Below are 24,286 nucleotides of genomic sequence, written 5' to 3' on the forward strand. Positions count from 1 at the left end.
CGCCAAGAACTAGTTGTTTTGAAACCAAAATTGCTGCAAAGAATTTTCCAGGAAAATAACTCCAACATTAAGTCTATAATATCTCCCACGAATATATTATGTATATACAGGCAAATACATGTGTCTCCCTCCTCCCCCATTAAAAAATATAAATAGTTGGGGCACCTTCGTGGCTCAGTGGGTTAAGCATCCAACTCTTGATTTGGTTCAGGTCCTGGTCTCTTGTTCCTGGGATTGAGCCCCACATCGAGCTCAGTGGGGAGGGAGCTCAGTCTGGAGTCGGCTACTCCCTTTCCCTCGGTCCCTCCCCGCACTGTGGGCCTGCTCTCTCTCAAATAAATTAATAAAATCATTTTTTTTTTTTAAAGAAAAAACAGGGTGGCTCAGTCAGTTGTGTGGCTGCCTTTGGCTCAGGTCGTGATCTCAGGGTCCTGAGATCGAGCCCCACATCAGGCTCCCTGGTCAGCAGGGAGCCTGCCTCTCTCTCTTGCTCCCCCTTGCTCATGCTCAGTCTCTCTCTCTGTCAAATAAATAAATAAAACCTTTAAAAAAAATTTCCTATAAAAATTTGGATTTTGTTGTCTTGCCACTTCATGTGGTATCTGTCATTTCATAAGTTGTCAGAATGGTCTATTCATTCTCCTGTAGCAGCATTTTAGAAAGTGAAAGTAGAGGTGGAAGTTATAGGATTTACCTACATTTATTATACATGAACTTGAAGAGGTAGTGGTAAATTCCAGTTTTGGAATTGTGCAGCATGTATGTGCAGTTATATGCGATCTTAGTTTACTTAGGATACTAAGCCAAAAAGTACTTTTGTGACAAATGAAAAATACCCAAAATATCTGTTTCCTGTGGCAGGTGATTAAAACTAAACCTGTTTGAGCTTAATGGGATTGGGGTCTCTTTCAATACCACTATACACTGATGACAATTTGGGTCACAGAGCATTGAACCTCTAGTACTATGTTGACTGACGTTCTGCCAGTGAATAGTGTATTCGGTGTCATTTTAGCCTAGTTGAGTGGATTTAATGAGCACAGTAGATTATAAATAAAATTTACAGCACTAATTGTGATTTTCCTCCAAAAGTTAGTTTTCTGTTTGGAAAAGAAATGCCTGTGCTGACGTAATAGATTCTTTAGGAAACAGCTCATTGAAGTGGTAATTTCGAATTTCAGTGAAGTAATTTTTATGGAGAGTTATTAAAACCCACATGAATCCAAGTATTCTAATTAAGTCCTGTTGGTCTGAGATTTTATTAAATTACAGAATTGATAGATTAATGTTTCTTTAATAAGAAAATACATGGATAATAGTATCTCAGCTCTTGGTTAGTGTAGTTAATTTGCCTAGCAGTTTTTAAATTGCTGCACACAAATCCCAGTTGTTTTGAAATGAAATGTTGAGGAAAAAATGGGTTAGATACTACCTAGGTTTTGGCTTTTCTTTCTTTCTTTCCTCCCCCTAACCCCCTGAAAGAGAGAGAGGGATAGAGTGTGCATGAGCTGGGGGGTAGGGGCTGGGGCAGAAGGAGAGGGAAAGAGAGAATCTTAAGCAGGCTCCATGCCCAGCGCAGAGTATGATATGGGCCTGGCTCTCATGACCCTGAGATCATGACCTGAGCAGAAATCAAGAGTCAGAGGCTTAACTGACTGAGCCACCCAGGCACCCATGTCTGTTATGCTTTAGATAACTGGTCAAGGAATTAATATTTTACTTGCATTACTTACATTTACTTGTATTACTTATATTACTAATAATTGTACTTTTCACAAAGGAAGATCAAGTTTTGTATCACTTAATTTTAACTGTAATCTCTAGTCTAGCCTCACAGTATTCTTTATTTCTCCATAAAATATTTGAGTGTCTATCCTGTGCAGTAAATAGGTTATTATCATGTGATAACGTCCATAATAAAAATACATACAGAGTACTTAGGAATTCACAGAATCATTGGTAGAAGGTGGGTGGAAGTTATGCAAGGAAAGCCTTACAGAAGGTTCATATTCAGAATTAGGTATTGGCATCTGTTAGGATTTGCTAGAAAGAGGTGGGCTTTGCGGAGCAAAGTAAATATAAGGGCAGAGGCAAAGTTAGCATGTCTCACAGACATTTGTCAGTTGTGGTATAGGATAAGAATATGAAAGCCCTTTAGTGTAGGCGAGTCCTGAGAAAATAGAGTGGAGGACTAGTTGGGGTGCTTACATATTCTGCTTTCTTAGTGTTGCACTCAAAACTTAGGGAAAGTCCATTTTTTGTCTGCATTTTCTTCTTAAGAAACGTGGGTTGAAGTTTCTTCTCTGTTCTTACAAAGTGTTTCAGTTTTTAAACCATGTAGTGTTGCTTCTAACACAAAATTTTTTAAAAACTTGCATGACCATACCCATTTGTTTTTAAGGGTTTTTTTCCTTTGTTTTTCAAGTTCTAAAATTTTGTCGTTGTACTTTATATTACTATTCCTTTTAGAAAGAGGAAACATTTTAAAGTTAAAATTGCTTTTTTGGAAGGTTTTTTTTGAGAAATTTGGAATTATTTATGGTTGTAGTTAGTAGGAGCCCTATCATTTATAGCTGTAGTGTTAAATCTTACCAAGGTGTAGTACCTGAATTTTATTTTACAGATCTGTTAATAGTGAACTACCTTGGTCTTTCATGCAGGAATGAAAGTCAAGCCGGAATAATATTGGGGCAGAGTGGTGCCGCTTCTTGAGCACATAGAACTGCAACAGCAGATGGCATTAGAGATCAGGTTTAAGATGAGTTGCAAGGATTTAACTATTAAAGGGGAAAGGGAAATGAAGTGTATTGGGGGCTCAGGATACAGCTGGCAAAACTCAACATGACCATTCATGGTGTGTTGGTTTGTTTAAAGATTTTTTTTTAAAACCAACTACTTCATAATGGAATTCTGCGTCACAGATTTAAGAATTCTTTTTCCAGGGGCGCCTGGGTGGCACAGCGGTTAAGCATCTGCCTTCGGCTCAGGGCGTGATCCCGGCGTTATGGGATCGAGCCCCACATCAGGCTCCTCTGCTATGAGCCTGCTTCTTCCTCTCCCACTCCCCCTGCTTGTGTTCCCTCTCTCGCTGGCTGTCTCTATCTCTGTCAAATAAATAAATAAAATCTTTAAAAAAAAAAAAAAAAAAGAATTCTTTTTCCAGAAGAAAAGGAAACTTGTATGTCTAAAACCCCCTCTCCCCTCACAACTAAAATGTAGGAAAATATGAGGACATTATCCAAGATCTATATAATAACCTTTGCCTTTTTGTTATAAATGGGTATCACTTTGTACCAACAAGTACCTAATGTCAGGAGTTAAGAGAAGTATATAAGATTGTGTGAAGACCTACCAAGGAAGGGAGTGAATGGTTGTTTTCATGTTAACTGTGACTTTCTTGGAACCCTTTAATATAGGTATGGGTCTTCAAGCTGGATTTATGGTGTTCCTAAGGCTTTCGTTTATCCAGAGTCTATTATCTAAATTGTGATTATACAGATTAGCAAAAGAAGATAATATGAACAATGATGTTAGAAATGGTAACATTGGTAAAGTCAAATAGTAACTACTACTCACTCTTTAAACAAAATAGGTTCTGAACTATTAAATTTGGTCTTTTTCTACTCTTCATTTTTTAACAGCCAAGTTTTTATCTACTGTGTATATTTTACCATCAGTTTTGGAAAACATGTCAAAGTCAAGTATACAAGCTTGCAGTAAAAAGTTCTGCTACTGTGTTAGGAAGTCAGAGTTTAGGTGTGCAAAGGCATTCTGACACAAATGCGCAGATGGTAGATAGGTATACTAGAATATTTTATCTATTTTTAGCCAAGCTACATGGAATTAGTAACACCTCAGAATATATGTGAACGGAGAAAGATGATTCTAACAATTGCAGAGTTCAGTAATAACTTTTCACAGTAACAACAGTGAAATAAGATAGAACCTGCTTCTGAACCCCACCTTTTTATTTTTTGCCAAAATTGCTGAGTGCGATTATCCCATAGTTCCTTGTCTAGCTCTTCATCGCATGGATGGGAGCTACAGAAGACTGCTGAGGAAATCACAGATTGATACTGACAATTAGAAGCCTTAGGCAAAAGGGTGCTTGGTCACTTTTCTTTAAGCTGCGTATTGATTGTGACTACTAGGAATTATCAGACAACTGGAAATTCTCCTGTGCTTACTTGGTGACACATTTTCCTGTTAGTTGCAATCTCAGGAAGTAAATTAGCTAACCTAAAAATGAAAAATTAGAAAAATTTGTTACTGAGTTCTTAAATAAAAAGCAAAAAGAAAAAAGTTTCATATGCAATAGAGAAAGGAAGGAGGATGAGAGGGTAGAAAGACTCAGCTCACACGTCACCCACTTCTACGAAAGGTTCCCTGAGCTGTAACCTCTGTGCTTCCACTGCAGATATTGCTGTTTTATAACTTGTGTCACATTATAGTGCAATTATTAGTTTGTCTTTTGTTTAGTAGTGAATGAATGTTCCTTGAGTGTCAGGGTGATCATTTTAGTTTTTGCATTTAAGGATCACAAACCATGCTTAAAAAAATAGGTCATTAAGATTATGGACTGGGTGTTAAGATCTGTAAACATTAAAAAAAAAAAAAACAAAAACAAAAAACCCCAGCACCACCACCAAAAATATACCCCTTAACATTTAGCTTGAGCATAAGAGGATTTGTTTCTGTAGCCCTAAGATGGTGCTTTTGCATATATTTTCCTAACTGAACTACTCATAAATATTTTCTTCTTTCAGTTACTAAAAGCGTGTATTAAAACTTTTAGGTCTATTTAAAACAATCTATAGTTTGCTACTTTTAAGAAATTAGTGTTCTTACCTATGGCTGTTTCATGAATTTCCTAGTAAATCACAACTTTGGTGACTACCCTTAGAAAACCCATTCATCTTATAATCATCTTACAGGAGGTCGAACAAAACCTTTCTTCATTTTACCACAACAGTGGTAAACTAAGTGTCTGCAATATCTCCATTCAAAACAACCCCACATTAGGTTCTTAGTTTAAGAAAACATTTTTAGGTGTCAGACACCTTTTCAAAGCATTTAACACATCTTAGTGACTCATCCACTAAAAGATGGTACAAGATGAGCCCAAGTGACACTGTTTTTTCGTTGGTACTGTCAGGTGTTGTTTATCCTGGTGCCTTTTTTTTTTTTTTTCCCTTTTTAACCAGTATTTCATGTTTAGGCTCCTTAGCTCTATCCAAGGAATAGGAGGTTACATTCTCTCATCTTACCTGCACCTTGTGAGTTAAGTGTCATCTGTGAGTGTTGTCTTTCTTGTACCAACTTATGAAAAGGCCCAGAATGTAGGTCTACATTATCCACTGCTGTTTTTCCACTCCCATGTTCTTGTTGACAAAAGTTATTCAAGCTGGAAGACCTGATGGTGTATAGGTATCTCCAGGTCCTGCTTTGAACGGAGTGCTTTTGTCTTACCTTCATGTTGATTGTTTATTTTGGAAGCTGCTTGAGCTAGTTATTTTGTAGTAGAGAAGGGGAGAGCAGTTGGCACAGAGCCCAGCTTCTCCCTGGCAGCAGCTATTATGCAAATTCTCATGATCTTCACATAGCAGTAAAGCCGCCTTTTCTCCCTTTCCATACACAAACAGCTAAGGGGGCAGCATCTATCTTTTTAAGCCTTGGAGACAAAATAAGATGCCACTCTTTTCCCAAAATATCGTCCATTATGGAAACATCTGCTCCCATAAATGGAGAGGGAAGCAGGTATCTTCTATTGCACTGTGAATTCAGACTATCCTAGTCAGTTTCATGAGGTTCATCCTCAATTCTTTCATTTTGTAGTAGAAACTTCTCTAATCAGTGCTGCATTTGGCTGATTGAGCAATTCACTTTCTCTTAAAGTGTTGGATGTTAAGGATATCTGCTTGAGTCTGTATCATGGTTTGTTTGAGTGGTGTACAAAATGAGGTACGGCGAATGTGAATATTTCTCATTTCATTGTTGATCTTGCTAATGGAAAAAGTCATTATTGAACCAAATTCAAAGAAGGCATAGCTTTCCTTAAGTCCCAGGGAAGTAAGCCTAAATATCATCATGCTGACTTGCTAACTCACATGCTGCCTTTTATGGTTGCCTGTTAGTGTCTTTTATTTCATTTTAATGACCATAAATCACTCCAGAGATGCTCACGTACAGACTGCTCCATAAGTGCACATTGCTAAGTAATTTTGAGATATAGCTGCCTGGAAACAAATGAAGACTTTTGGGGAGACATCAGAATTAAAGGCCTTATATGATGAGATAACAAAACCTAGGGATTTTATGAAACTGAATGAGCCAGCCAGATGCCCCTATATTTCTAATTTCTAACATAGTTTTACGAATAACTTATGTTTCTTACTATCATTGGGAAAATTTTGTCCATAAACCTTTTTCTTTATATTTTTTAGTGATTATCCTAGAGTTTGCAATACACAGTTACAACTATGTCAAGTCCACTTTCAGATAACATTGTCACTTCATGGGTACATTATAATAACAAAATAACCCAAATTCCTCCCTCCCCTCCTTTGTATCATCACCATTGTTCATTTCACTTATGTATAAGGATATATATAAAATCATACCTTGCCAAATACATTGTTGTTATTATTTATTTATTTTTTTAAAGATTTTATTTATATATTCAACAGAGATAGAGACATCCAGCGAGAGAGGGAACACAAGCAGGGGGAGTGGGAGAGGAAGAAGCAGGCTCATAGCAGAAGAGCCTGATGTGGGGCTCGATCCCACAACGCTGGGATCACGCCCTGAGCCGAAGGCAGATGCTTAACCGCTGTGCCACCCAGGCGCCCTTGTTGTTATTATTTTAAACACACTTATCTTTTACATCGATAAGAATAAGAAAAATAAAAGCTTATATGTCACCTGCACTTTTTCCTTTCTCAGTGGTCTTCCTTTCTTTATGTAGATCTGAGTTTCTGAACTGTCATTTTCCTTCTCTCAAAAACTTTTAACATCTTGGGGCGCCTGGGTGGCACAGCGGTTAAGCGTCTGCCTTCAGCTCAGGGCGTGATCCCGGCGGTGGGATCGAGCCCCACATCAGGCTTCTCTGCTATGAGCCCTGCTTCTTCCTTTCCCACTCCCCCCGCTTGTGTTTCCTCTCTCGCTGGCTGTCTCTATCTCTGTCGAATAAATAAATAAAAAAATCTTTTAAAAAAAAAAAAGAACTTTTAACATCTTGCAAAAGCAGGTCTGCTGGATACAAATTCCCTCAATTTTTGTTTGTCAGTGAAAGTCTTTGTTTCTTCTCCACTTTTAAAGGGTAGTTTCACAGGGTCCTGAATTCTAGGTTGGTGATTTTTTTCTTACAACATTTTAATTTCAGTCCACTGTTCTTGCTTGCATGGTTCCAAAAAGTTAGATATAATTCTTACCTTTGCTTTTCTGTAGGCAAGGTGTTTTTCCCATCTGTCTTCTTTCAGGATTTTTCCCTTTGTCTTGGATTTTTTTTTTCCTTTTTTCTTTCTTTCTTTTTAAAAAAATGTTTGTTTCTTTGTTTGTTTGTTTAAAGAGAGCAAGTGGCAGAGGGACAGGGAGAAGCGTGCTCCCCACACAGGAGCCTGATTTGGGGCTCGATCTGAGGACCCTGGGATCATGACCTGAGCCCAAGGCAGACACTTACTGAGCCACCCAGGTGCCCCTTTATCTTTGATTTTCTATAGTTTGAAGATGATGTGTGTAGGGATAGGGCTTTTGTTTTGTTTTGTTTGCATTTATCCTGCCTACTGTTCTTTGAGCTTTCCGGACTTGGTTTGGTGGCTGGTATAAAATTAGGGAAATTATCAGTCATTGTTTCAAATATTTTTCCTGTTCCTTTCTCTCTTCTTTTTATATTCCCGTTATGCAGATTTTACATTGTTGTCCCACAGTTCTTGGGTCTTCTGTCCTTTTCTCTCTCTCTCTCTCTTTGGTTTTTAGTTTTGGAGGTTTCTGTTGAGTTAGGCTTAAGCTTGGAGATTCTTTTCTTAGCCATGTTTAGTCTACTAACGAGCTCATCAGAGCCATTCTTGATTTTTTTAGTATTTATGTTCTCAGAAACTTTTTTTGTTTGTTTCTTAGAATTTTCACCTCTCTGCTCACATTGCCCATCTGTTCTTGCATGCGTTATCAGTTAGCATATTAATCATAGTTGTTTTAAATTCCTAGTCTGATACTTCTAACATTCCTATAATATTTAAGCCTGATTTTTTAAAAGATTTATTTATTTATTTTTGAGAGAGAGCGCGCATGCCCAAGCATGCGGTTGGGAGGGGGAGAGACTCAGCACTGAGCTTGGAGCCTGAGGTGGGGCTCTATCTCACAACCCTGAGATCACCACCTGGGCTGAAACCCAGAGTTGGCTCTTTAACCGACTGAGCTACCCAGGTGCCCTGAGCCTGATTTTAATGCTTTCTCTGTCTTCAGACTGTATTGTCTTTTAGTATGTCTTGTAATTTTTTCTTCATAGGTGGGCATAAGGTACTGGGTAAAAGGAATTGCTATCTAGACTTTTAGTGATGTGGTTGATAAGGTATGAGGGGAGAGGAGGGGAGGGGAGCTGTTCTTTAGACCTCAGTCTTTTAGGGAGCCTGTACTTCTAGACTGAACTTCACAGATGCTTCTGTTTCCCCCTCTCCTCTTGAGGTAGGACAGGATGGCTAGAGTAGGCTAAAGTTGGGTGTTTCCCTTCCCCCAGAGCAGTTAGGCTTTTTTAAATTCTAACACATTAGGCTCTGCTTAGTAGCGTCTCCTGAGGGCAGACCTTATCAGTAGAATGCTCTGACATATTTCAAAATGGTTACCTTTCCCCCTCCTCCTGTGGGAAGTGGGGGGGGGGGTTTCAGTGTGAGAATCTGGTACAGATACAGGAGCTAAAACTCAAAATGGGGGATCTCAGTGGCTGATTCTCAATAAACCTTGTATCTGTAAACATTGCAATGGAGGCGTGTGTGATTGGTTTACAAGGTAAGAGTTGTCTGAGTTTCCATCTGCATCTCAGCTTTCATTGCATGAACACTAGTTTCAATATCTGCCATGTAATAGAACAATAGGTAGGAGGAACTTTCCAGCAGGTAACCTGTATACAACACACACACACACATTCACACACACTCCTAACGCACAACACTGTTCCAGTGATTTCCAGTAAACGGACTATTTTGAATAAGTTTTCCTATGTTCATATTGTTGTTTGTAGAGCAATATTAGAGCTTTCTATATTTCAAAAACTCTTTTTTTAACGTAGTAAGTCCAGCCTTCCTGTTTCATTAAGTAGATGGAAACTTAATTTCAAAATCTCTAGTGTAACAAGGATGATGTAAATAGGCTACTACTGTATTTCTGTTTACAGATAGTAAGTCTGTGCTGTAACTCTCTAAACATACAACTTGAAGATGTGAACAAGATGGTTTTGGGTTTTTTTTTTAAGATTTTATTTATTTGAGAGAAAGAGTACGAGCAGGGGCAGGTAAAGAGAGAGAAGGAAAAGGGCAAGCAAGGGAACCTGACGTGGGGCTAGATCCCAGGACTCTGGGATCGTGACCTAACCTAAGTCCGATGTTTAACAGACCAAGCCACCCACTCACTCCTGAACAGAACATTCTCCTTTTATAATTCCCAAATCGTTCATAGTCTTCACTATGTTTGTTCTATTGTCAATCTTAATTAAACAATAATTTAACTTATTTTTCGTTTCTTTATTGGTTTTCCATTCCGTACAGTTTATTTTAGTCAGATTCATTCTGTTGTTAAGCAGTGTAAGATGCAGCTTTCACCGAAAACCAAAGCAGAAGTTTATCATCTCATGTTGCCAAGCTTGCATGTTTTTTATATAACTGAATGTTTGATGTGCAAGAAATAGAAGTAGCGTATCTAATCATATTCACATTTTGTTTACAGTTGAATGAGATTTAGGAACAAGTTTTTCAGTAGGATGTTTTCTCAGAGGAACTTTGTGGGCAGATCTCAAAAAAATATTTATCAACTACTGAAAATGATTGTCAGTCTGTAGCAGTGCTTATTCAAATTTCAGGCGTCCTGAATCATATTCATGAAGATATGTTAAAGCATTTAATTTTTTTGTGGAGTAAGAGCCACACTTGTTGCAGATATTTTGTTTTCCTCTAACATTTTCTACTTTTTAAAAACACTATTCTTTATGTCCAGATCAAAGGTTATTATGGGTGAAGATGATTTATTTTGGACTTTCTCTTGTGAAACTTTGAGCTTAGTTGACATGCTTTTAATTAATTTTCACATAACATGAAGAATTGCTAAAGAGGTATTTTCCTTGGAACTCCCAAGGATTAAAGAGAGTAAAACATTTTACTTAAAAGTTAATGTTTAATGTTATTTTGCTTAGTGCACTGAAATTCTCAGGTGAGAATTATGATATAAATGCAATTCTGTTATTCTGTCTTTTATGATTATTTAAATTCTAGCATCTGTTTACTTAATCTTAAAATTTGATACTAACTTAGATAACCTCTTTATATTGTCAGTTTCCTTGTTTATTTATTTGATAGTTCTTGTTTTAGAACATGAAACTAACAGCTTTTGTGATTAAGTATTTCAGCATTTCAGTTCTGCAATAATACATCGACCTCTGCTTATTAAATGTTAATATATGATGCCCATAAAGAAGTTCTTCATGTTTCAAATAGAATTCTTAACCTTTATTTGAAAGTGAATATTCAAATAATACCACAGATCCGAGCGTCATCCCTTATTTGTATTACTGACAATGTTAGACTGATTATAATTTGTAGTAATTTATTATGTTGATTACTCCTAAGTTTTATAATACCAGAAAGAACATGAAAGTAAGCATTTAGTTGTTTGGCTTTCTTGAGACTAAAGCCAAACTTCGTAAAAATCTGCCTTCAAGTATAAGTCCATAATATCTCTTAGAAGGAGATATTTTAAGATATTTTTGTGATTTTTATTCTTTTTCTGTCTTCCTCTTTGTAACTTGCCCTCCCGTTAAATTCTGTGAATATGTTTCTTGAGGTCTCATTTATTTTTTTCATTCTCCTTCACTTCTTGGTAGTCACTCATAGTAGACAAAGTTAAAAGCCCTATCTTTTCTTTTCTTTTCTTTTCTTTTCTTTTCTTTTCTTTTCTTTTCTTTTCTTTTCTTTCTTTCTTTCTTTCTTTTCTTTTCTTTTCTTTTCTTTTTCTTTTCTTTCTTTTCTTTCCTTTTTTTTAGTTTTTATTTATTTATTTGACAGAGACAGCCAGCGAGAGACGGAACACAAGCAATGGGGAGTAGGAGAGGAAGAGGCAGGCTCCCAGCAGAGCAGGGAGCCCGATGTGGAGCTCGATCCCAGGACCCTGGGATCACGCCCTGAGCCAAGGGCAGACACTTAACAGCTGAGCCACCCAGGCGCCCCAAAAGCCCTATCTTTTAGCATTTGTTTCTTCCCTTATTCTAGTGAGTTCGAACATGTTTTCTTGTTCTGCTATTTAATTCTCTACATTGAATTGTCTGTTCATATCTTTGTTCCTTTTTAGATACTGTTTTTTGTTGTTGTTATTTTTTTAAAAGATCTATCTCAGTGGGGAGCCAAGGTGGTTTAGTTTTTTAAGGGTTGGACTCTTGGATTCAGCTCAGGTCATGATCTCAGAGTCTTGAGATCGAGCCCTGCATTGGGCTACCTGCTGAGTAGGGGGTCGGCTTCTCTCCCTTTCCCTCTGCTGCCCCCGCCAACTCATGCTCACTTGCTCACTCGCTCGCTCAGATAAGTAAATAAATAAATAAATCTTTTTTTAAAAGGCTATATCTCGGTGTTTTCCTTTACATATGTTTTTGTTACCTTCCTCCCAGAAAAATACACCCCTGTCTAGAGAAGAATTTAAAATTGATCTGCATTTTATTCTAAGCCTACTCAAGGTAAGGAGTTGGAAGTAGGAGTCTTAGGGTCTGTACCCTCAGTGAAGCACCTCTAAGAAGAGTTCAGAATTAAACATTGAAAAAAAATATCTCAAGAAAGTTATCCATGATGAGCAGCGAGAACCCAAACACAGCTAACAACAGGATTAAATTCTGCAGGAGCATCAAATAATACAGTTGTTGAATTAAGAATGTCAAGTATTTGGGGCTTCTGGCTGGCTCAGTCGGTGAAACATGGGACTCTTGATCTCACGGTCATGAGTTTGAGCCTCAAGTTAGGCATAGAGCTTACTTAAAAAAGAAATAAACAAAAAGTTGTGAATCTTCCCTTAACAAAAAGAATATAAAGTATTTGAAATGATTATAGACTTAAAAGAATATAAGCAAGAGGTAAGAATAAACCTTTAAGAAGAAGATAACCAGGCGGATTTTCAAAAGACGCCAGTGAAATATATTTTCTGGATATGTTGAACAGTTTATTTTCATGATGAAAAAAGTGCACCCATTTACATTTAAAGACTCAGTGGTGCTTGTTTTGGCACCACATAAAATAAAATTAGAAAGATACAGAGAAGACTAGCATGGCCCCTGGGCAAGGAAGACACTCAAATGTATGAAGTGTTCCTAAATAAATAAAGGCTCAGTGAACAATAGTTTAGCTTTCAATTTAGACACAGCTGTGGAGAGAATAATGAACTGGAAAATAGTATTGAGAAAATTACCCAGAATGTAGCAGAGCCAGAGATGTCAAAATGGTAGAAAGAATTAAAGATGATAAAGGATGGGGGCGCCTGGGTGGCACAGCGGTTAAGCGTCTGCCTTCGGCTCAGGGCGTGATCCGGCGTTGTGGGATCAAGCCCCACATCAGGCTCCTCTGCTGTGAGCCTGCTCCTTCCTCTCCCACTCCCCCTGCTTGTGTTCCCTCTCTCACTGGCTGTCTCTATCTCTGTCAAATAAATAAATAAAATCTTAAAAAAAAAAGATGATAAAGGATGGTAATAAGTCAAATATGTCCAAATTGGAGTCCTGAAGAATAAATGAGGATATCTAATATTTGAGGGGGAATATCCCCAAATTGAATATTTATAATGGACGTGTTCTGAGAAGGATTGATAAAGTTATGTCTACACTGACACATTAAGTGAATCGGTAGAATGTCAAAGACAAAAAAATCTAAAACAATGAGGATTAGACAGAGGAGCAACAGTTAAACAAGTATTAGGCCTTCAAACAACTAAAGAAAGGTTAGGGAACAAAAGAATTATATCTTCAAATGCTGAGAAAAATAATTGTCAGTTCCAAACAGAGCTTCCCCAGCTGACAAGTTTTAGAGACTGGATTGCAGTTGTAGCAAGGATACTGTTTCCAAATATTTTGCTGGGAATTACAAAAAATTAAAACAATCACTTTTGTAAAAATGATTCAGGATAAAACAGCAGTTTCAAGAACACAGGAGACATATGAGGCATTTGAAGGCATACTAGGAGACAGAGAAAAATTAGTTATAGAAAAGTGCAGTTAGAAGCAGCACATGTGAAAACGGGGGAAGAAGGAACAAAATGGAAATGAACAAAGTTCAAAAGGATGGGCAAGGTGTAATATATATGGGGAAAGGGGGAAGAAATAGAAGATATGCATAATTGGTATCTTCAAATAGAAAGGCAGAGTTTTTAAATTAGATCAGCTGTTAAAAACATAATATAAAGACATGGTCTAATAATAGAGAATTTCGGGGTGCCTGGGTGACTCACTTGGTTAAGTTTCTGCCTTTGGCTCGGGTCATGATCCCGGAGTCCTGGCTCCCTGCTCAGCGGGGAGTGTGCTTCCCCCTCACCCTCTCCCCCTCCCACCTTCTCCTGCTTGCTTTCTCTTGCACTCTCTTTCTCTCTCTCAAATAAATAAAATATTTTAAAAAGATAAAAATTTAAAAAAATAAAATAATAGAAAATTTCAGTAAATAGACTGAAAGGGCTTATTAGGTCTCATTTAATATTATTATAGAGTGTTTGTCATAGAAACAATTGCAGTGTTAGACTTTATCAGTAAAGCTTAGACTCTCTTTTGTGATCCAGGTCAAAGGATCAAGTTACCTCTGGGAGGATGAAATTCGAGGTGTTCGCGTGAAAATTCAGAACCAAAAGAGCAATTTTCATAATGCCCTCAAACTGAACAGTTCATCTATGCCAGAAGGATATTGACCAACTTTTTTGAACACTTGAATTCAGAGTGTATTGTTTTCATTCTTCAACAAACTGTGGAAGACAACCTTCAATTTTTTTGTTAGCCAACAAAAGAAGAATGGAAAGGCTAAAACAAAGGGACTGCAGTTGGTTTTGTAAGTTTAATAAAAATTGGGGAAATGAGAGAACATGGAGAAGTAGTTTATACATTGATTCTTCATTTATTATAGTAGGGGTCAGAAAATGTCATTTAAAGTTGATAAAACCGATAAAGAAAAAAAAACTGATAGTCATTGATGAGGCAGGAACAGGAAGAGTATACTAATTTAATCACTACTGATAGCAGAGAGCCAATATCGACGGCTAAGTATAAGTTATCGTTCTGAATTTCTAGGAATACACGTTTTCTACATTTTTTTAGTTTAACAGATTAAGTACATTCCACGTAGTGTCAAAAAAAAAAGTTTAGGCTGTGAAAAGTCAAAGTGTAACAAAAATGTGATGGTGTTTCAAGCTACTAGGATTTCCATAACAACATATAGACCAGGTGGTTTAAAAACAGAAATTTCGGGGCGCCTGGGTGGCACAGCGGTTAGGCGTCTGCCTTCGGCTCAGGGCGTGATCCCGGCGTCATGGGATCGAGCCCCACATCGGGCTCCTCTGCTGTGAGCCTGCTTCTTCCTCTCCCACTCCCCCTGCTTGTGTTCCCTCTCTCACTGGCTGTCTCTATCTCTGTCGAATAAATAAATAAAATCTTTAAAAAAAAAATAAATAAAAACAGAAATTTCTTTCATCACAGTTCTGGAGTCTACAAGTCCAAGATCATTTTGCTGTCAGGGTTGGTTTCTGGTGAGGACTCTTTCGCTGGTAGAGACAGTCATTTTCTTGATGTGTCCTCACAAGACCTTTTCTCTGTGAATTGAGAGGAAGATCTCTGAGCTCTCTTCCTCTGACAGGGACCCCATTTTTATTAGATTTGGGTCTCACCTTTCTAACTTCGTTTATGCTGAAGTAAAGGTCTCCTTGAAGGACAAACAACCACATTTAGGGGGTGGGGTTAGGGCTTCAGCATTCGAATTTTGGCGGCACAAACTTCAGTCCATAACAGAGTCTCACAAAAATTGAACATACAATAAGCTAGCATAAAGAGTAAAAACAAACAGTATTCTCTGATCACGGTAGAGAAAGACTAGAAATTAACAGACAACAAAAAGCCGACAACAAAAAGATCTCACAGTCTGGAAATATCCCAAACCTCAGAATTTCTAGAAAATAACAAAAGCCATATTTAAAGAGAAGGTACCTTTAAATATCAATTAAAAGGGAAAGAATGAAAATAAATGGAATAAACAATTCCCCTCAGTACCTATCAAGAGAACAAAACAATCTTAGGAGAGGAGTGTTTGAGAATCCAGAATGCGGAAATGAACTAGAAAATAAAGGCAGTCACTATCCAGATAGTGATTCTTTTGGGGGGAAATGAAACGTAAGATTTTATTTAGCAAGTGTAACCCACAAGTAAACAGGAGGGAGGGAAAACAGGAATATATAAAATAAGTAGTGCTAAAGGGCAAATAACTCCAAATACAGTAGAAGTTAAAGTTCTAATACTTAGGTTTTTTGTTTAGTTATATGCAAAGAAGGGGCTCCTGGCTGGCTCAGTTAGTGGAGCTCAGGGTGGTGAGTTCAAACCCCACATTGGGGGTGCCTGGGTGGCACAGTCGTTAAGTGTCTGCCTTCGGCTCAGGGCGTGATGCCAGCGTTCTGGGATCGAGCCCCACATCAGGCTCCTCCACTGGGAGCCTGCTTCTTCCTCTCCCGCTCCCCCTGCTTGTGTTCCCTCTCTCGCTGGCTGTCTCTGTCAAATAAATAAATAAAAATAAATAAAACCTTTAAAATAAAAAAAAACCCACATTGGGTGCGAAGATTACTTAAAAATAAAATCTTAAATATGTGAATGCAAATAAATGTGAAAACATGGGTAACAGTGATTTTTTTAAAAAAGATAATTTACTAAATCTGATTCCAGAAATCACAGAAAATTTTAACTTACTGATCATCAAAAATTAATAATAGAGAAGTCTCTCACAGTTAATACTATTGCCCAGAAATCCTGTTCCTGGCTTTGGTTTAATTCTATAAAACCTTGAGGAGACCGATAATTCCAAAATTATTCAGACATTTGCAGAGCCTAAGAAAGGGAAGAAGGCAAGCGTAGTATTAATTCTAAAGCCTTACAAAGATAGCACAAAAAGGGAAACTACACAATAATCTTGTTTGAGCACATATTCTTCTGAATATGGGTAAGTTTTGCTTTAGCTTACTTTTAAATATATATACAAGGAGGACTACACCTAGTATTATTTAGATTTGTTGAATTAATTAAAGGTATATTACTCTATTATTATACCACTGTTCAAGAATGAAAATCTATAATTCTTAATGATTGAAACTACCTTTTATAATAAATAGCCTATGTAGTTCTATAAGGACTTCATTTTAGTCTCAAGGTTACAAATCAGTCCTTGGAATTGTTAAATCTTTAAATGTCAAAGCAAAGTTTTTTGCCTATTTTGACAAAAAGTCTTAAGCATATTTCAACTTAATTCGGCAAGATAGAAGTAGATTTGCTTTATATTTTATGGAAACAAGTTCATAGGTGTCCTTCATCTTTCCAGAATGTTGTGGTAGCTCTGTGCTTGTCTTATGTCATTAACAATTGATAGCCAAGGCTTACAGTCTTTGACTTCAGTTATAATTTTCTTAGTTAAAAAATATGAAGCTTTGCAATATACAGACAACACAAGTGATCCTTTTGGTTATGGGACCATTCTGTGTCTTGATTGTAGTGCTAGATGTGTGGACCTACGCAGGTGATGGTAATACTGTATAGAACTAAACACATATATAAAAACACACAAATGAATATGTGTAAAACTGGGAGAATCTGAATAAGATCTGTGGATTATGTTAATATCAGTATCCTGGTTGTGGTAACTATACTTTTGCAAGGTGTTACTGGAGGAACTTGGGTAAAGGGTATACTGGATCTCTATTATTTCTCACAACTACACGTGAACCTACAATTATCTCAAAATGTTTATTTAAAGGAGGGGTCCCTGGGTGGCTCAGGTAAGCATCTACTTTCAGCTCAGGGCATGATCCTAGGGCCTTGGGACTGAGCCCAGTGTCAGGCTGCCTGCTCAGTGGGGAGTCGCTTCTCCCTCTCCCCTGTCCCTGGCCCCCACTCATGATCGTGCCGGCACGCACACATGCCCTCTCTCAAATAGGTAAATAAAATCTTTTTTAAAAAATTGTTTATTTAGGGGAAAAAAAGAGCTATGTATTACTATGGATTGTTTTTCCCCAGAAATCCAAGGGAGTATAATACTAGAAACACCAGTAGCTAGAAAAAGAGAAAAACTGATATTCCCTTAATGTGTAAAATAAATATGTAAAAGTATGTAATATATGTAGACACATAAATGTGCTTCTGCATATATGTCCACATATGTATGTAGAGAGAGAGAGAGAGATACCAGAGCATTTGCACTGAAACGTAGATGAAGCAGATGCTGTTTGTCGTCACTGTTATGTAATAATGTTACTGGGAGACACTAGTTAATAAAATTGGAAAGGAGAAATTAGAAGGATAAAAACAGAAAAAGTAATTAAGATTACTATTATTTGCAGATGATGCTGTACACATTGATATTCCAAGAGAGTCAGTCAAAAAGCTTGTAAGAGAATTCAGTGAGGTGATTGACTAATAGAGTAATAAATGAGAAAACAGTAATATCTAGAAATAACCAACTCTCAGGGTTTAAGATCTAGAAGAAGAAAGCTGCAAAATATTATTGAGTCTTGAACAAATGGAAATGTTTTTGAACAGGATCATCATGAAGGTCAGTTCTCCCAAAATTTATCTGTGAATTTTTAATGTGGTAAAATATACATAACGTCAAATTTACCTTTTAAACCAGTTTTACACGTACAGTTCTGTGGGCATTAAGTACATTCACATTGTTGTGAAACCATCATCACCATCCACCTCCAGAACATTTTCAATCTTCTGCCACCTGATATTCTGTACTCCATTAAACAGTGGACAACTTTTTATGACATATGAATTATATCTCGATAATTTTATAAATAGCCAAGGAATTTCTACAGGAGCGCAAAAATGAAAAATTAGTCTTTTCAAGTATTAAAACTTTTTGTAAAGTTATAGGATCAATATATTGTATTAGTGGCTCAATAATAAACATAAATGTGAGTGAAGCAAAATGGAGAGCTTAAAGAAAGACCCAAATATGAATAAAATAAATGAAGAATGTATTTCAAGTCAGTGAACATGGAGTAATAGAAAAACTCCTCTTGAGGTTAAAGCTGAGTACCTACTCACAGATTATTTTGAAAATACATAAATAGTTTAAAAAGAAAAAAAAAACCATTCTTGAAAATGTGGTGAAGATTGTTGTCTTCAGGAAAGTTTGACCTTCCCAGATACAGTATGAAAACAGCTGTAGAGCTAAAGAGACTGTTTTATTGACTGTAATAGTTAAGAGTTTTGACTGTGAAACGAGACTAGGTTTAAGTCATACCTTGGTCGCTTACCTGGTTAGGTGACCTTGGGCTGGTAGTATCTCAACTTTTCTCTTGTTCTTCGTACTGAGGTTAATCATAGTACCTACATCATTTAGTTGTGGGGGTTCACTGACAGCCTGTGTGAGGTGCTTAGTAGTTTTTCATAGGTATTTGAATGCATAATAGATTGTAACTTTGTAAGAAATCTAATAGGAACTGGAAAGACAACTGATAAATTGGGGGAAATATGTGTAACATGAGAGAAAAAAGAACCATTATTTCTAACATACTGAGGGTTCTTTTAAATCAGTAATGATAAATTCCACAATGTAGAAAGATAGTAGGTACCAAGGCTTTTGAACAGTTATTTCCGTGCTGAAGAAATACGCACAGCCAGCAAAATCATGTGACAGGACATTCAAAATAACAGGTGGTAAATGAAATGTAAATAGAAATACAAAAAACTTAATAGGTTGTGAAATTTTAAACACTGAAAATGGGAATACACAGTCTTCGGTTCACGTTTAGAACATCGACATCCCACCAAAAAAACTTACATGGCATAATGTAAACAGAAAATTACAGACTGCACATGAACACAAACTCACAGTAGGGCAAGTTAGTACATGCACACATAGCTTCACATCCAAAGAACTGTAGATACGGAAACCATCTGAAAGATTTTTAAGTGTTTATTTATTTATTTATTTTAAGATTTTATTTATTTATTTGACAGCCAGCCAGCAAGAGAGGGAACACAGGCAGGGGGAGTGGGAGAGAAGCAGGCTCCCAGCGGAAGAGCCTGATGTGGGGCTCAATCCCAGGACTCTGAGATCACACCCTGAGCCGAAGGCAGACGTTTAACGACTGAGCCACCCAGGCGCCCCAGATTTTTAAGTGTTTAAATGGGCAAAAAGCGATTTGATAAAAACAGGACAATAGCAAGTAGATTTGAAAATGAACTTAAATAATAATCCTAGAAATAATAGCATTTGAAATGAAAACTTAATCAACTTACTGGAACGGTAAATGGGAGACAGTAAAATCTCTGAACATAGCTATAACCAAATCACCCAAATTGGCAATGTTTAATTTCAGAATTATCAGGGTTGAGTTGTCAGATGGTATTGTTGTTTCTGCTATAAGAAGCATTGCCTAACAGTGTAGGAAATCACAAATCCTAACGTGTTATCTTGAGTCGCAGAAATGTATTGTTTGTACAGTCTGGATTTTTATAATGAAGTTTTTTTTTACTTTTAAAAGAAACTTCTTTTCCCTTTTGCGTGTAGCTGGTCCACATGTGTAACTATTTATTGTATATCCCTTTAGATCTAGTAGTTCTCTGAAGGAAGTAATTGGACAAGTAGGCAAAGATCGGTGTAATTGCATGTTCATCATATATTCATAATAAAAAATAACGAAATTATTTTAAAAGGAAGTCAGAGGTTGATTTTATGAATTATGGACTATTATGAAACCGTTGAATCAGTAGTCTAACTCCTGATTCATTTGCACAGAGAGGTATCTTCCTAGTATCATTTAACTGAGCTACAAAACAAAGCATTTTGGGCTCATTGTTATGAAAGAATGTACATGTGCATGTGATGGAAATATCTGAAATGTAAAAGTGTTTATCCATGGGTGATAGTATTTTTGTCTCTTTTTTTAAATAAGCATACCTTTATCTTTGGGAGAAAGTTCTTTTCATGTTGAAAAAAATTATATGCCTACTAGGATGCTTTGATACAATAATTTTTCCATTGGCTAATATATACTGTCTTAAAAATGGTACTTACTATTACTAGTTGTCATTTTAAAGGGTTCTTAGAAGTGTAAGAGGAGAGGTGCCTGGGTGGCTCAGTCAGTTGAGCGTTTGCCTTTGGCTTGGGTCATGATCCCAACGTCCTGGGATAAGCCCCGCATTGGCATTCTTTGCTCAGGGGGGAGTTGGCTTCTCTCTCTGCCTGCTGCTCCCCCTGCTTGTGCTCTCCCTCAGTCTCTCTCTCTCTCTCTCTCTGACAAGTAAATAAATAAAATCTTAAAAAAAAAAAAAGGAAATGTAAGAGGATAATACCACCAGTACCAAATGTACTTTTTTTTAACATCTATTAACTCATCAACTCAGTTTATCTAATATCAGGATTTGGAAGAAAAGGTCTTTGAAACCAAAACCAAATTATCTACGTATGTCTTTGTTGTTGTTGTTGTTGTTTTTCTTCTCTTTAATCATTGACCATTTGCTGTGGGATACTGCTTTCGGCTGATTTTAGTTCATTGGAGATCTATATTTCTGATGGGATGAAAAATCCAGATTGAACTCCAGTCCTTTCACAGCTTATGGGAGCTGTATATATCTCTACTTTTGGGCAGAATTTTTAAAAATAACTTTTTAATTGAAGTATAAATACATTTAATTCGTAAGTGTGACAGCTCAATGAATTTTCACAAACCCAAACACCCCATTTAACCAGCATTCAGGTAAGAGAGAGAACGCTGCCAGCACCCGTTAAGCCTTACCCACACGCCTTTCCTTTTACTCCTACCACGTACCATACTACCTCATACCAGTGGTGACTGTTTTCCTGACTTTTAATGTTATGACTAGTAATGCCTATTTGTGAACCAAATATGAATGGAATCACATAGTATACAGTGGCTCCTTCCATTCACTACTGTTAATAAGCTTTATCAGTGTTATTGCACATAGTCATGGTTTATACAAGAAAGATTTAGGTCTGTTTTATTATTTGTTTTTTACGATTTTATTTATTTGACAGACACAGCGAGAGAGAGAACATAAGCAGGGGGAGTGGGAGAGGGAGAAGCAGGCTTCCCATTGAGCAGGGAGCCCAACGCGGGGTCGATCCCAGAACTGTGGGATCATGGCCTGAGTCGAAGGCAGACACCTAACGGCTAAGCCACCCAGGCACCCCTAGGTCAGTTTTAAAATTGGCAATGCCATAATTTTCAGATACAAATATATTTTTAAATACATAAAATAATAAAGCCCCTTAATTTTTAAAGCCCCTTAATTTTTAAATTTTGAAAAGTGTAAAAGTACAGAATGAGAATATTGTTTAATAGAATGGGAAGAAAATATAAGAGGTTCTTTAATTACAAGCTTGACATAAATTATACAGGAGACTGTCAAAAAAGTCTGTTTCCTCTTGAGCAAAATTGTAAGAGTCTAGTCGAAAAGAGGTAATTACGTTCCCTTAACTCTGATTTCATCAGCTGTTGGTGGTGCTGTGTTCTGCTTCAGTTGCCACAGTGTAAAGACGAGTATTGAGAAACTGAAACTAGGCTGTCGGAAAATGACAGAAAAGATGTGAAACCGCTTAGGGACAGAAGATTGACTATGTTGGTTGAGTTCAAATGGGTGAAAAGCTTTTGGAAAGCAGAGCACTTAGACTTATTCTGTGGGGTTTGGGAAGGTGAGACTCAGATCAGTAAATGCAAGTTACAGAAAGGCAAATTTTACTTCACGCTTAGTAAGAAATTTTTTTAATAAAAGCATTTCATTATGGTAAATTTCAAATTAAAAAGTATAGAGTGGCTGGTACAAGGGAGGAGATACATAGGCGTCACTTGGATCCTCTTGTACATTTCCTAATACTTGGAAACAGTCTGTTCCACAAGGAGCTCTGGTTCATTTTAATGGGAAGTAGTAGGTAGAGACCACAGTCTCGAGTATTAGAGGTGTTCATTGCTACTGGAATTTCATTGTTTATAGGCCATTTGATGGAGATAGGGGAATAAGCATGTGTGTATATGTGCACACATGCGTGTTAAAGACTTTGTACATTTCTAATTCCAGCTTAAAATTACAGGTTTGGTTTTTTTTTAAGATTTTTATTTATTTATTTGACAGAGAGATAGAGGCAGAGAGCACAAGCAGGGGGAACGGCAGAGGAGAGAGAGAAGCAGGCTCCCTGCTGAGCAGGGAGAGTGATATGGGACTCAATCCCAGGACCCTGGGATCATGACCTGAGCCCAAGTTAGACACTTAACTGACTGAACTACCCAGGCACCCCAAAATTACAGGGTTTTTAGTTAACCTCTTTGATTTTGTATTATATCACCTTCCTTCTTCCACAATTTTGGTTTGTAATGACATTCATATAGTACTTATTTGATCTGTTTGTCTATCAATTATCCATCTATCTAGGTTCAAAATAATTATACCAATATACCAATACTGATACTCACGCTGGATGCAATTTAAGATTTTTTTTATGGGCAGCTTTTTGTCTTTAAAACATGCTGTCTAAATACTGTGTTTTAAACTGATTCAAAATAGGGGTGCCTGGGTGGCTCAGTCGGTTAAGCTTCCAGCTCTTGATTTCAGCTCTGGTCAGGATAACAGGGTTGTGGGATTGAACCCTGTGGGGGTTCTGTGCTTAGTGAGGAGTCTGCTTGTCTTTCTCTCTCTCTGCCCGTCCCCCTACTTGTGCTCGTGCATGCTCTCTCATCTCTAAAATAAATACATAAATCTTTTAAAAAGATAATTCAAAATAATTGTTTTCCATGTAGTTATGTAGTTAATTTGATAGATGTATTTGTTTACATTGTTTTCAATATTTAGACATGTGGAATATTTTTCTATATGATGTAATTTTGTTTCTTAAATATTTAAAACACTAACTGCAAATCTAGAACCGTAAGCAAATGCAGAGATCTAACTTCTAGGTTTCCTTCCTTCCTCAAAGGTCACCATTTGTATTCACCTTTGGTTTTCCTCCCATGTTATCTCATCAGGTGTACACTCATACTCCTCTGTCCTGCTTGTTTCATCTAACAGTGTTGTCTTGAAGAGCATTGCAGCAGTATGTGGATACTTCCTTGTTTTTTTTTCCAGTTTCGTAGTACTTCGTTGTACAGATATACTTTGGTTTACTCAACCACTCTCCTGTAGATAATCATTTTAGGGATTTGCTATTAAAATAGTGGCAGGGGCACCTGTCTGGCTTTTTCGTCTCAGGGTTGTGAGTTCAAGCCCCCTGTAGGGTGTAGAGATTCTTAAAATAAAATCTTAAAACATAGTGGTACGTTTTAGAGCTTTCTGTAGTCATTGTATTTCTGCCAATGTCTCTCAGAATAGCTCTCCCACAGTGGGATTCCTTGGTCAGAGGCATAGTTAATGTAGGTGGTAGTTTCCTAGTTCTCACCGATCTCCCTGCTGTAACAGGAGTCACACCGTGTTACAAAGAGTTCATGTCTGGATGTTTGTGTTTTGTTGCTCTGCCCTGTTCCATTGGTTCTTTCATCTTTTCAGATGTCAGTTCCATACCGTTTTCACGATAGAAGCTTTAAAAAATAGGGGTGCCTGGGTGGCGCAGTCGTTAAGCGTCTGCCTTCGGCTCAGGGTGTGATCCCAGCATCTGGGATTGAGCCCCACGTCAGGCTTCTCTGCTAAGAGCCTGCTTCTTCCTCTCCCACTCCCCCTGCTTGTGTTCCCTCTCTCACTGGCAGTCTCTGTCAAATAAATAAATAAATATCTTTTTTAAAAAAAGGAAGCTTTAAAAAATACTTTTAACATTTGGTGCAGTTATCCCCTTTCTTTTCTTCTTTTCATGTTTGGGTTGGGGGGCAG

At 37.3% G+C, this 24,286-nt stretch overlaps 1 protein-coding gene and 1 non-coding gene across 5 annotated transcripts in view; both read left to right on the forward strand.

The window, feature by feature from the left end:
• The window catches only part of ASH1L (ASH1 like histone lysine methyltransferase), a 176,245-nt gene that overhangs the window by 32,877 nt on the left and 119,082 nt on the right, over positions 1–24,286 (forward strand). Inside the window, exon 2 of one of the 4 annotated variants that reach the window (XM_034667486.1) lies at positions 13,999–14,261. The exons of the other annotated variants lie outside the window; for them this stretch is intronic. The gene's annotated coding sequence lies outside the window, so the exon portion shown is untranslated. The remainder of the gene's footprint in view (positions 1–13,998; positions 14,262–24,286) is intronic. 4 annotated transcript variants of the gene reach the window in all.
• Positions 12,453–12,559, forward strand: LOC117803678. Its single transcript, XR_004627613.1, has one exon. It is a non-coding gene; the product is annotated as a U6 spliceosomal RNA (small nuclear RNA).

The sequence above is a fragment of the Ailuropoda melanoleuca genome, chromosome 8, assembly GCF_002007445.2.
Source record: "Ailuropoda melanoleuca isolate Jingjing chromosome 8, ASM200744v2, whole genome shotgun sequence".
NCBI classification, from domain to species: Eukaryota; Metazoa; Chordata; class Mammalia; order Carnivora; family Ursidae; genus Ailuropoda; species Ailuropoda melanoleuca.